At 41.3% G+C, this 14,843-nt stretch overlaps 1 long non-coding RNA gene across 1 annotated transcript; it reads right to left on the bottom strand.

Moving 5' to 3' along the window:
• Positions 1-3,604: 3,604 nt before the first annotated feature.
• Positions 3,605-14,502, bottom strand: LOC125963135 (uncharacterized). Its single transcript, XR_007474949.1, has 3 exons — positions 14,289-14,502; positions 4,032-4,172; positions 3,605-3,861 (listed from the first exon to the last, which is right to left on the bottom strand). It is a non-coding gene; the product is annotated as an uncharacterized LOC125963135 (long non-coding RNA).
• Positions 14,503-14,843: the final 341 nt, after the last annotated feature.

Consider the following 14,843-nt stretch of genomic DNA (forward strand, 5'->3'; position numbering starts at 1 on the left):
CTTTCCAGTGTCTAATTTCTAATTCAAGTAGAGCTGTGTTACTGTCATTGTATTACAAGTATTTTGAATAAAGATCACCCTGAATATTTTCTTTAACGTATCACCTCAAGTCTTATTTTAAAGTCTTCGTGTATATACAGTATAGAACAAGGATAGCATGCTATGGCCCATGGGCTGAATCCGGGCTGTCACCTGTTTTTGTAAATGAAGTTTTATTGGATCACAGTCCTGCCCACTTGTTTCCGTACTGTCTATGGCTGCTTTCATGCTACAGGGAGGGGAAAGATGTATGAAAAATTAGGATAAACTCATAATTAGGAAACATGAGTAGTACTTCATTGATACTTGAGAATGGCTAAAATTTAAGTCATCCCTGAAAAGAAAAAAGAAAAAAGAAGGGAACCATATAGGATAAACGAATAGCTACAGTGAGGCATATAAAACATAGTTCTTTCTGTATACATAGCAAATTTGTGAATGTGCTTTCTTGGTGAGCTTAATTTGAGTGGGAAGAAATTCAGAGGCAAACTGACTACTATAAGATTCCATACTTTCTAGGATCAGCTGTAAATCTAAGCCCCACAGAAAAGAAAATGGGTTGGGAGGGGAACATCTGTAGTCATAGTACATTTAACCTATGCCAGTGGTTTGCAAACTTTCTGTGAAGGGCCAGATGGTAATGCTTCAGTCTCTGTGGATCATATGGTCTCCGTTGCAACTACTCAACTCTACTGTAGTGTGTAAAGCAGCCATGGACAATAGTGAATGAGCATGACTGTATTCCAACAAAACTTTATTTACAAAAACGGGCAGCTGGCATGTGGGCCATAGCTTACCAAGCCCTATAGTTTATGTTAACTATCTGGACACTGTCACCTTACCAGCAATAAAATTTATGAAAGTATTAATTGTTAGGTATTCTTGTTGTTTTCCACTTGATATGAACAGAAAATAATTTTATCAGCATTGTCTGCTAAGGGAAGGCAATGTTTATGTGGAATTCGCGCTTGGACATGCTGATCTACACAGCAGGCTGCTCCAACCCCTGATACACCTACACCTGAGTTAACATTCTGCAAGCGATGGGATTTTCAGTTGTAACTCTGACTTTTGTGATTCCTTTTTGTTTGTGTAAAAGGAAGTATAACCTCATAGAAACTATACAACATAAACATCATGCTGGAGGGTGGGGGTAATAATAAAAGGTGAGAAGACAATGAGAAATAGTGAATGGTGGTGTGGGAAAGAAATAAATGCTAATCCATCCAAAGTGGTCATCTCTAAAAGTTAGAGGGGCCTACACAACCCTCGCACCATCTCTCTTGTGCATCTGTATCTCCCTTCAAGAATGAACCACTCACATGTGCCCCTATATCCCAGAAGACGACAGTGATGAAGAGCCCACAAGGAGTCAGGAAGTCCCAACAACTAAGAATGTGCTCAAAACATTCTAGTGCTTCAAGTAAGGTAGCTGAGATATTTGGAGTGTGACTCACACAGCTCCACCACTGGCTCCCTGTGTTACATGAGTGACAACACTTCTCTGATCCTCAGTTTTATTATCTGTAAAGGAGGAACAAATCCTACTTCCCAGAGGTAATGTTAATTTAAAATGAGATAGCAAATAGGTGTAAAGCACTCACCTAGAACATAAAAGCCACTTGTAACTAATAAGCACTATTATTAATATTATATGACTTGAGGAAGGAAATTTTCAAATGTTGTATGTGGGTGCTAGATGACTAGCCTAAAGAGAAAAGAAAAAGAAAAAACAACAGACCTGCTGTCACAAAAGGAAAGGAGGATGGATAACAAGGCTAGGGAAGTCCTAGGGCAAGAAATGGCATTCAGACAGCAAAAGCCAAATTTATACATCCCACTTCGGCCCAGATAGAGAAAGTGACAGAAGACTTTTTTAACTGCATGCTAACATTCATATCCTTATACATGAACAATGTCATTTTAAAATAAGTTCTGGTGAAGGATACAGAATGCAGGGACTCTCTTTGTATCAACGACTATTCCAGACTTCTCTGTAGGGAAAAGACCATGTTTCTATCATTCAGGTTCCCAGTGCAGGCTAATCTACCTAATTCTGCCAGCAGGAATTATCCAAACACACCAGAAACTATACCAAGAACATTATGTTATGAAGGCACCATCTCAAGACCATCCATCCTTATGAGAAAAGGTGACTTTTATTGCTTGCATAAAAAATGGCAGATACCAAGGAATGATATGGCCCTCAGGTATTAACTCTGGATGGAGGAGCTACTAGCTTAAGATAGGGGTGGCTTCTGCAGAGATCTCCCAAGAATGGCCATTTTATAGATGCTGTCCAGTTTAATTATGAACCATTTCATTATTCCTTAAAGCCTATTAGGGGGCTGATCCCTGAGGAGCCAAAAATGAATGCTGGTCCAATTGGTTTAAATGGAGTGCACAAGAAGACGCTGCTCCTCTGAAATTACTAATCCAAAGTGCCATATACTTGGTGGCTGCTGAAACAACAAGCTTCTGCTAATGAGCTGGCTTTTGACAAGATGTATGTAGCTCCATAGTCTGATAAAGAAAAACCCTCAACAAGTCTGGTTTGAAAGATTAGACTCTCCCCTAAGGGGAGTGTAATCAGTGTCATGTTGACATTATTTATGACATGCAGCTTATGCCACCGAGTTTACTTGGGAACCATTTCAGTTCTCGTGACCCTCTGCAGGGGTGTTCTCAGACTGGGTAAGCATATAATCCACCCCAATTGTTTTGAGAAGGATATATCACAGAATAAACTGCAGGCTTTAAAAGTACTGGCCCCTGGAAATGACATTTCTAAGAGCCTCCCTGACAGGAGCCAAGGCAATGTCAGTCTTTCCTCCCCCCCTACTTACCTTAATCACTGTGTTACCTTAATCACTGAGAAGACCCCCTCTTCTGCTGCACATGCACTCACATGGAAAATCTGGTAGACTCTCTAAAACACTTTTCAAAGATATCCTTCAAAATTCAGCCTAGTGAGGGGTTACAAAAAGGAAAAAGATTGCTTTCATTATCTATGACCCTCCCATACTCAGCTTGCCAGCCTCCACTGCACTGATAGACAGTGGAATGTATGAAAAGGGAAAATGAGAAGGGGGGAGAAAAACACACAGTATTGCTTAGTCCAACCCAACCATTTTTTTAATGCCATTTTCACACCAAAATGGAGAAACTTCTGATATAACATTTATGATACATATTTACTTATTTATTGGTTATTTATTCTTTTGTCTAGTCTCATAGGAATGAAAGTCCATGATGGCAGGACTTTGTTAATATCTAGAACATTCTCTGGCACTTAGTAAGCACCTAATAACTGTCTGTTGAAGGAAGGGGGGAAGTGCCACGTCACAACCATCTCTTCTCTGCCACCAACTGGGGAACCCCACCGAAACCACCACCAACTTACCAAGACTTCCTAACGGCTTCACAAGGACATCCAGGGCAATGATGCTTCATTCTGGCTTGCTGGTGAACCCACTGGGCAGGAAGCCTCAGGATAAGTGACAGGTAGGTCCTAGTGTTGCTCTTGACTCAATGACAAGGTTTCAGGCTGCCCAGGAATCTGCATTTTTAACAAGCATCCCAGGTGATTTTATGCATAATAAAAAAAATCACACCATGGACATTTCCTTCATCAGAGGAGCACAATCTCAGAGGCTATTATAAAAATCTTTCACAGTATGGAATAAAAATGTTTCTGTCTCACATGGCCTCCTTGGACTTAGATGGAATCTAGAGGAAGCACTGGGTGGAAGACACAGTATTGGGCTTGGATTCAAATCCATTTTCTATACCAACTAGCTATGATCTTGGGCAAGATATCATCTGCAGAAATGGGAGAATGGGAAAAGAAGAGGTTAGGCTCAGTACTCTCTAGTGTACTCTGAATATTTTAAGACCTTTTTTCATATCATAATGGGAAAGGCCTAGTAAGACTACCTTTCCTGGCCCTTCCCACTAACTGGGCAAGCCCACCAGAGCCACTGACCACTTACTAAGACTTCACAATGGTTTGATAACCATGTGCAGGATGCTGATTTGAGTCTCTTCCAATTCTCTAGTAACCTCACTGGGCCAGGCAGGGCTCAATATACCTCTTCACCAGTGGCATGGTTTCTGATCGAGTTTGGTGTCACCTGTAGGATAGGGAGAAGGAAGAAGAAACAAATGTAAGAACAGTTAAGGTATGAGATCTAGCTTTAATTTTACTTTACCATAGTCAAGTCATCCAGTCCACACCATGGACCTCAGATTACACTCTTGCTAAGCACTATTATTAGCATCACAATTATCTTTATCTGGCAAAGACTGTTGCAATGCAAACAATTATTATTTAATAAGGATTCTTGCCTCCATTTTAAATGAGATAACTTGGGTACAGAGGCACCAAGTAACTATACCAAAGTGTTAGAACTCAGATCTGAACTAATGCTGATCTTCCTAGCTACCTACCCTCTTTAGACCTCAATCAATATCCTATCTTTGAATGGAGGTAAACTTGGTATCTTAGGGGCCCTTCTATGCCTGGCAATTATGACCCTTTATTCCATACTCCTGACTAAAAGGCCCCCCTAAAAGTGAACTAAATCTCCATCTACTCATCATATGGCATTTAGTTCACACTGATGAGGAAAGGTAACAAAACCCTGGGCTCTGGACCAAGGCCTGTCATTTACAATCTCAACTCCCACCAGGACTCACTTTTCCCATACCTGAAAAGTAATAGAACATATCTTGTCCCTGTGTGGGTTACCAAAAGGATCACAAGGAGCTAGGTAGGCCCGTGGCTAGTCCCCTACCTCCAAAACTCAACCATGAGGAATGGGGCTCTGAGACCTAAGACCCACACAGGACAAGCCAAAGACCCCCAAAGGGTCCTTTCTTCCCTAAGGAAGCAGCCTTCTGCCTCTAAGTTTCCCAGTCCCTAGCTGTTTAGCATGAAAAGCAACCCAGAAATCTAGCAATTCAGTGACGGCCCAAAGCCCAGGCTATTAATTATTATCATTAGATGCTGGCAGCACCAACTAGTGCAACTAGGTTTCCTGTTATTGCAGTGAGATGCAGGCAACCCTCAAACCCCAGGAAAACCCAAGGAGCAGTTTATCAGGGCTCATTTTTAACTGTTTCACCCACAGTGAAATATAATAGTGTCTTATAATCTACTAGTGATCATGAGACCCAGGAGAAAGCTCTCCCACCATAGGTGGGGAAGATTTGTAATGCCAAGTGGTATGTGTTGGGGGCGGTGGGGGGAGGTGAGGAGGCAGCCTTGATGGGTTTGAGCCTTCTCTTTATTGGATAAAGTAAAGCAGCCGTTACTAGAGCAAGATCTGCACACCCATAAGCAGCTGCTGCCACCAGCAATTATTTAGCTTATGAAAGCCCAGAGGGACATGGGTAGGAAAGGAATGTGTACAGGGTCTAATTGGGAAATAAACAGTAAGTGTAAAGCCTGATGCGTGAAATGCCTGCACTAAGGAGCCAAGAACAGTTAGTAGTTAAGCTAGTGCCTTTCTCTAAAGACAGAGATCTTATTTCCACCATGCCCTACTCCCACCCGGCCCAGCTCTTTTCCAAACTAAACTGCTCCAGTTTCCAGCCCCCTCAACCAACCCATTTATTCCACTTCTGTTCAGGTCAGCATATTTCAAAATGGAAACCGTTTCAATGTTTGTCTTAACTTTCAAAGTCATAAACACACGCTGTGAAAAAAAAATTCCAGAAATACATTAAGAATACACAGAAAGTAAAAATCACAAAATCCCAGAAAGTTTAACACTTGGGGTATATGCTTCCAATTACTTTTATGTACGTGTACAAACATGAATTTTTATTTAACAAAAATTAGATGAAACCATAGCCTTTCAATTAATATACTGGGTACATCTTTCCAAGCCATATACTCATCTACAAGACTTTTCATTTTTAATGCCTAAGTTGTATTATTACATGAATACACCAAAATTTATTTATTCAAATTCCTATTTAGGGATAAGTAAGTTTTTCTATTTTTTTTTACTGCTATGAACATTGTGAACATTCCCATACCTAAATCTTTTAAAATACCCTTAGAACATTTAAAAAAATATTTAGAATTTATTTAGAATATTTTAGGGGTATATCCCTAGAAATGAAATTGCTGGGTCAAAGGGCAAGCAATATTTATTCTGCCCACTAATATATATTGCCAAATTGCTCCTACAAAGGATTACACTAAAATTGGACATATCCCACCAACACTAGTATAACATTTTTTAATCTTTGCCCATGTGATAGGTGTTAAATGTAATATTGCATTTTTTATGAATATAGACATTTTTTACTAGGAGATGAGTAAGATATGGCCTCTGCCCTTGAACTTAAATGAAGGGAGATAGACACAAACAGGTAACATGTACCATTATCATATTCATGATAAAGATAAATAAGATTTCAGTTCATGGTGCTTCCTTTGACTCTGTGGCTATTGCTAACAGAAAAGGTCCAAAAGAATATTAGACAGTAGTCCAAATTAAAAATCCATTTACTAAAATTCCAAGGAGTTGTGTTAATGCTGACTATCACATCAGTGGCACTTCGATATCACTTTGTTGTTTCTCCTTCATCAATTCTTAAAGGAAAGAAAAAGCAGAAGCAGCTCAGAAAACCAGCTGCCCCCCACCCCCTAAAGCCAGTGAAGTGAATGAGGTGCAGGGCAGTATATTATTGGAAGGATTTACTGACACTGGATCTGGACTTCCATTTTTCCTTCGCCTATTATTTCCAGTAAACAACAGTGAGCTGCAGCCATTTTCTTTCAGAAACAAAATGTCTTCTCTCCCTAGGACTCTTATTCCCAGGAAGATCTGCTCGTACGTAGTTAGGCTGCAGTTTCCATACCATCTTGGAAAATACAGATAAGAATCAAAAGAGATTATTTTTCTGTACGATAATGGGTCAGATACAGATGAAATCAAAATGAATGACAACACAAGTACTTTAAAAACCCACCCAACAAAGATGGACGAATATGCAATAAAGCAGATACAGCAAAATGTTAATTGTACCATCTAGGGGGTGAGTATATGGGTTTTCACTGTACAATTCTTTCAATTTTTCTGTATGAAAATTTTCATAATGAAGTCCTGGGAAAAATCCAGCAAGCAGCTTGAAAATAACACTGTAAGGCCTTTCCCTCCATTTTACTCCTAGAATGAGACTATCTGATATTCTCTCCATTTTGCTTTTTTAGATCTACATTTCTTGCATCAGACTTGGAGCTCTCCAACTCTTTAATGAAGTGAAATGAATGACAATATACTCACAGACAGGTTACCAAGACAACGTGCGGTGGGTTAGAGAGGGTTGAGGGAAGGGCCCTAAGCTCTTGGAAGGGCAGGCTCACTACCTGTATAAGTCTGAATAAGTGAATGTTTCAGAAATCCCATTTCTCAGTTTAAAAATTAGCATTCAGACCCTCTAAACATTTGCCTCAGCCTACTTTTCTGCTTTATCTCATATTAATTCCTTATTTCCCATATCTTCATTGCAAAGAGCTGTGTAGGAAGGAGGGGGGCAAGGCATAAGGTACCAAAGCATGAAATGTCCATATGCTTCAAGTTAGGATATAACAAAAGGAATTTTAATTTCTAGGGTTGAAGCTCGAAACTTGATGCTGAAGGACACCGTATAACTGACTGACTGCAGGACCCTGGGGGAGGCCTTATAATCAGTCTCCTAGTTTGAAGTGTGTCCTGGCTGGCCCATCTGTAAAACAGGAAAAAGACTCGTCATAAGTAATAATGAATGAAGTAAATAAATGAGTTTCTGAGATGCTAAAAGTTATCTCCGGTGAATGGAGAGGGGAATGAAACCACGACTGTTGAGTGATACTCCAAAAAGGGTAGGCAATCTTTTTCTAGGGCCAGACTTTGTGGGTCACCATGTCTCTGATGTGGCTACTCAACTCTGCTGTTGTAGGTCAAAGAGGCCACAGACAACACATCAACAAATGAGCATGGCTGTTTTCCAACAGAACTTTATTTGCAAAACCAGGCAGCCCATGGGCTGTATTTGCCCACCCCTGATCTAGAATGTGGAGCCCACATGGGAATACCATTTGGAGGATGACCTGAGGAGGAGTGAAAAGGGGATGAGTCTACAAATAGAAACCATTTAGCAAACACTAGACAGTGAGGATGAAGCTCCTGATCTGGCAGCTTTCACCCAGGTTCCACCAAGGAAGAGACTGTCAGCAGTAGCAATAGTAGCAACATCTGTAAATACCAAGGACTGAAATGCAAACACAAAAATAGCATTATCTCATGAGAAACCCTTGAGAAGATATATACATAACTAGAAAGAAACAGCAAGTTTCTGACCACACGCATTTTGAAGAAAACAGTTGACAGTCCAGAGCCTGTGGAGATCACGTTAGCAGGCACACAATAAATGTTTGTTGATGAGTCATTCATTTATTCATCCAATAAACATTTACTGAGGCCTACTAATGTGCCAGGCTGGGCTCTGGAGATGAAGACACTGTCCCTGCCCTCAAGGAGCTCACAGTCTAACTGATAACATAGGAAGGGAGACAGGCATATACACAGACAATTACAATACAACCTGATAAGTGCTGTAACACTTATCAGGTTGTATTATAATGGCCGATGTAAAATTTCTTTCCAGGGGGTGCTGCTCCAGGCTGCTGCTGGCTGTAACATCAAGAGAGGGGAGGAACAAATTGTAGAAACCAAAGGTTAAATGCTTTCAGGCTATTTCTAATATCCAGGCTCTCCCTAACTCCTGATCATAAATGGATTTGGGCACTAGACACTGGCATGACGTAAAATGGGACTCCCATCCTTAAGATAGGCACAGACCTCCAGTAAAGGACATTCCCAATCACTTCCTCTACAACACAAGCTCTGTTGTTGTTGCTTTGTTTCATTTTGTTTTGTTTCATTTTGCTTATTATACATCTGTCAACCTCCCCACCACACGCATAAGCCTAGTTTAACATCTGCAACTAGCAAAATGCTGAAACATGGGAGCTTACAACTAACTGAATTAACCCAGCATAACTGGATAACAAAAAGCAAGTAACAGCTCACTTGACACCTCTAAATCCAATAATCCCCCTTTCACTGACAAAATAAAATTAGAATGTTACTAAATATAAAAGAGATAGTATATAGCTCATGGAGTGGGAATAATAATTTAGAAAGGCTTAACTAATAAATATAATTAAACAGATTCTTTGAACCACAAATAACAGACTCAGTTTCAGGAAACCAAAATAAGATACCTTATCCCTCCAAAAAACCTTTGAGAATATATAATCTAAATCACCTCCATATTATAAATAAGAAAAATGAAACAGAGAAGTAACACACTCTTCCCACCACCTTCTCAAAATTCAGTGAGAGGTAGTTAAGAGACTCCTTGAGGAGAGATTACTAGTGTTAACTGGTCATTTGGTTCAGATCATTTTATACAAAGATAGGATGGAATTTTTGTGTGTCACATACTGCTTCTTAATAAGGCCTAAGTTTTTTTTGTTTGTTTGTTTGTTTTTTGCTGTACGCGGGCCTCTCACTGTTGTGGCCTCTCCCGTTGTGGAGCACAGGCTCCAGATGCGCAGGCTCAGTGGCCACGGCTCACGGGCCCAGCCGCTCCGCGGCATGTGGGATCTTCCTGGACCGGGGCACGAACCCGTGCCCCCTGCATCGGCAGGCGGACTCTCAACCACTGCGCCACCAGGGAAGCCCCAGGCCTAAGTTTTTAATGGGTCTTCTGTCTCTGCAACCGCAAATTGAGCTGATGACATCAATAAATTGTTTCTGCTTACACTGAGATCCCTGTCTTGGGACCCAATGTCTCTGAGGCCACTATTTTGTATGCTTAACATACTATTTTCCCCTAAAGTCATTACACTGCTCTTATCTACCCTGTTCCATTCTGCCAATTGTCAGCCCACAAGCACAATGTCTTCTCAGGTGTTGTGGTTTGTTCCTATTACCATTTTACATCTCCAAAGAGTTCCGTGTTATCTACAAATGTGAACATTCCACTATGTCCATATCCTCCCCCAGATCACTCATAAATATTCAAAAGAACACCAGTCCCCGAATGGATGGGGGGAGGGGGACTACTGTTTTGTGTCTTGTCTACTTGGTTGCCATGTCTTATTAAGGACAAAATGTTGCCATGTCTTCTCCCCACACCCATAACGAGGGAGCATCACTGCTGTACAGCAAACAGTGCTTTCCTTTTAGATGAAAAGAAATGGTTATCTATTTAAAGAACAAATAAATGTTATTTCAAAATGGCTACCAAGAATTTGACATGTATTCCATGCAGCAGTTTTCTTTGGAATCACAAACATTTCTTCATACTCAATGGCAACAAACATATACCAGGAGTGTATGTGCAACAAATGAGGTTTGTCATTTGCAACAAATGACAAGGGGTAATAGATTCTCACACAGAACACATAATATAGAGCTCTTACAAATAGATAACATTCAGACCCAAGTCGAATAGTTCATAAAAGGAAATAGGAGCTATCAATTAACATTTAAGAGTCCAGCCTCAGCAATAATCAGAGAAATGTACCATAAATCAAAGATACCATTCTTTTACATATAAAGTAAGTAAAAAAATTTTATGTACCTAAATGACTGCGTACAAAAATTGACAACGTTTGGAATGCTATTTGGCAGGTCTTTACAATGTTCAAACTATTTGATGAATAATGCTAATTCTGAACTCTGTTCTATAAAGAAATAACTCAAAATAGATAAACAATAAAAACTAAATGAAAAGACATTAATTACATAATTTAAAATACTGAAAATCTTAAGCTACTTCCATACAACAAAATATCATGAAACCATTCAATGACAATCACAGAAATGTTTAACATGGAAAAATGCACATTATAAACACAAAACACCATATAAAATAGTACAAATATGTGATCACTGTAGAAAAATTCAGAAAGAATGAAAAAAGTGAACACATTTATTAACACTGGTTATCTCTGGGTGGTGAAATTATGGATCTTTTTCCCTCATACTTGATGGTTATCTTCAGATGAAGCTACAATGGGTATTTACCAAATTTCTACATTGAGGGAACTATTCAAACTTAATGGAAGAAAAATCACGAAACAGAAGATAGAGTGATTTGACCACAATTTCAAATTTCTACTAACCAAAAATTTAGAAACAAAAATTAAAAGGCAAACAATAACCTGTAGTACATATTTCTAACATTACAGAAATCTGAGTAAGAGCCTTTATTTACAAAACACATTCAAATAGATAACAATAGTAAACGCTAAACTAAAAACTCCAACAGATAAATCAGTATAAGACATGAACTAACATCACATGGAAGAAAATAAAACTGCTAAGAAACATATAGAGGAAAACAGAATCCAAACTTACAACCAAAGAAATGCAAAATTAAATACTGTTTTTTTAATCCATTAAAATAATGTTTTTAATAAATACTACTCAATGCTTGTGTGGGTAAAAATTGGTACAACCTTTTCAGGAAGAAACTTGGCAATACATATTAAGTGTTAAAAATGTTCATACCCTTTGACACAGTAATTCCGCTTCAATGAATCTATCCCAACCAAATAATAAAAGAAATCCATGTATTCTCTTTTATTATAAGAAAGAAAAGCAGTACCCTCTCCTTTACTATCGAACCTTGGTATTAACACCAAAATATTAATAATGGGTAAGAAAAAAATCTCTACTGCGGTAAATGACTGGTTGTCTCAAAGCGTCAGACCAGATCTCAAATCAGGCAAAACAAGAAGGGTGTGTCCAGCCTGCCGCAGTCGGCCATTTTAAACCCTCTGCAGAACAAAAAGCACAGAAGACAAGGGTAGGTAAGGATGGCCACCCCACTAGGCTCCAAACCAATTCTTTACTTTTTGTCTTCAACATATGTAACCCTGTACAATGCACTGAATAAAAATCAGGAAACAGGTCTCCTTTCTTATACATCATAGATAAGTTACAAATAAAATTTGAAACCATAAAAGAAGGGTCCTTTAAATTTGCCCCATGATTTTGGTGGATAAATATAATGTTTAAGAGCACAGGATTCCGAAGCCACAGTACCTGGATAAAAATCCAGTCTCAGTCATTCAAACGGATATAAAGCCTTGGATTTACTTTACCTGTGTCCCCCAAATTTCTCACTTGTAAAAGATGAATAACGGTACTGCTATTTCATAAGACTGTCCAGAGTACTAAATTAGTTAAGGCATGTGTAAAAGCATGTAGACCCAGTACTTGGCACACAGTTTAAGCTCCAAAGACGTTTAAGCATAATTATTATTATAGACAGGGAAACAGGCCCAAAGAAGGAAAATGACCGTATGAGATCACAGCTAGGATTACTGAAAAGACCTATCTCAATTTTGAATCCTGTGCCCTTTCTTCTATATATCTAACTGCTGAATTACTAGTTTTAGCAATTAACAGTAGATCCTTACTGACAGCCCTCTAAGAGCCATGACAGTGCTGCTGCCTAAAAAAAAAATAGTCCCCCTACACGAAACCGTGCTCAAAGTTCTACAGAAAAAAATAATTTAGAAGAAAGGGTGTGAACCGAGGTCACCTTCATACCACCATTATCATTTGCCTAAATCCTAGGTTTAAAGCAAAGTGGAACAAGCACTTGGAAACAGCCAAATCCTCACCCCTACAACCTCAAGGGGAGAAAACCAAGGGCTTCTGACCATCAGTAGGTTCTCGCAATATTGCAACCGCTGGGTTCTGCTACTTTGATGGAATGAGAGAACGTGTCCAGAGCCAAGGACACCGGCCCACGATCTGCAAGTCCGACAGAGAGCCCTCCAGAGGCGTACTGCCCGAATGTGGCCTTGTCTCCAAGTGCTCCCGTTTTACGCATTTCCTACACACAGCCTGCTGCCGTAACCTTTTGTAAAGTCATCATCGCCTCCGCATTTTTAAACCCACATTATCTATAGGCCAGAGAGGGGCTAAGATTCTGGGTTATTATCTGGTGGATCTGGCCACAGCCTAAGACAACTCCAACTCAGGCTAAACCCCCTCACCCAACTAGAAAGGTCGATCTGCTCCTCTGCAGACCCTCCTAGCCCAAGATGGCCAAGCAAAAAGACAACTTACCTCCCCCCTCGCCATTTTGCAATCTTAATTACACGTACGCTACGCACCTCCCCTCCCCTCCCCGTCATTCCGTTTGAAATACGCATGCGCGCCTCTCCCCTCCCGTTAAAGCCGTCACAAAGTCGTCTCGAATGCGCATGTGCACCTTCACTCTTCCCTTCCGCGCCTATCAACTACCGGCAACTTTGCTTTCCTTAATACGCATTCGACCCATCCCCCTGCCCCAAGCCTTGCGCGTGCGTACCTCCCGCTCTCCCCAATGGTCGCCCCCCCACCCCACCCCCACAGACATCAGACCTCAAATACAGTGGACCCTCCGCGGATACGGAGGACTGACTATACTATGCCGTTCTACATAGGCGACTCGAGCATCCGCGGATTTTGGTATCCGCGGGGGTCCTGCAACCAATCCTCCGCGGTTACCAAAGGATGACTGCATACCTGCACGCTACCGCGCCGCGCATCCCCACACTCTCAAATACACGTGCGCACCGCGTCTGTCCTCCCACCTCAGTTTTTTATATAAAAGTGCCTGATGATATATGGATGTGTTTCTTGCTATAGTTGTGCCCCAGTGCTCAATCAAGGAGAGCCATTACCAGCCTTCCCTAATGGGGGTAGGTGTGATAAACTAGGAAGTGGAATACGGAAAAGACGTCATTGCTTGCAGAGCAGATGCCAGATCCAGATAGAATCCGTCCCGACCCTCAGGGAGGGGCTTAGAGTACCCTCGGATTCCGTAATAAGAGCCACCACACTGAACAAAGGCAAAGAAAGCTATCATAATCTCCTAGTCCTACAACCTCGACCTTTAAATACACCTTCTACTGCATATGAGGAACTCCAAAAAATTTTAAAGCAAGGAACGTTATGGAAAATGCCGACACCCAGGTGCCTCAACCCTGATTAATGGAAAGAAGTCTGTATTACTTACACAATGGGAAGTAAATGCTCAACATCCTTTTGTAGGTCTGAGGCGCGTACTGTCCCCCATTTTTTCCTCTCGTGAACCGGGAGAACACACAAATTAAGGATCCCCCTGGGCCGAGTTCCCTCCGCCGCCCTCCATGTTCTTCCCCTATGTCGTTCCTTTACCTCCTGGCTGCATCGAAGGTCATAGCATGAATTCTTAGCGCCGGCCGTCCCAAGACAGGGTGAAGGGAGAGGCGGCGCAGAGTTCGCGGCGCCAGGGTGGCAAGAGCAGACCAAGGTGGCAGTGGACAGCAGGCAGAGGACCAGCCGTACCTCCAGCCGCAGCGCAGATGCCCAGACAGCGCCGATGCCCAGACAGCGCCGATGCCCAGACAGCGTCGCCTCTCCAGGATCGCCGCAGTGTGCTTCAGGCGCATGCGCTGAGCCCGCCCTCTTCTCCCCACCCCTCCACCCAGCCCCAGCTTTCCCTGAGGCTGACCCTCCGGTGTTTCCCCTCGCCCAGGTCCCTGGCCCATCCTGCTTCTTCAACCTTTCTTCCTCTTGGTTACACCCGTTTTCACCACCATCCTTCCCTCAGCCCATCTTCCTTCGTCAGTCCCTCTTCTGTTCTTAGCCCACCATTTCATTGCCAGTTGGCTGCCTTTATTCGCTCTGTTATCCTTAGTGGCCTTACCCGTGTATTCTTGGCCTTGCCTGGTCTGCAGCCCTATTGGGCCT

This window comes from Orcinus orca, chromosome X (assembly GCF_937001465.1).
Source record: "Orcinus orca chromosome X, mOrcOrc1.1, whole genome shotgun sequence".
Taxonomy (NCBI): Eukaryota; Metazoa; Chordata; class Mammalia; order Artiodactyla; family Delphinidae; genus Orcinus; species Orcinus orca.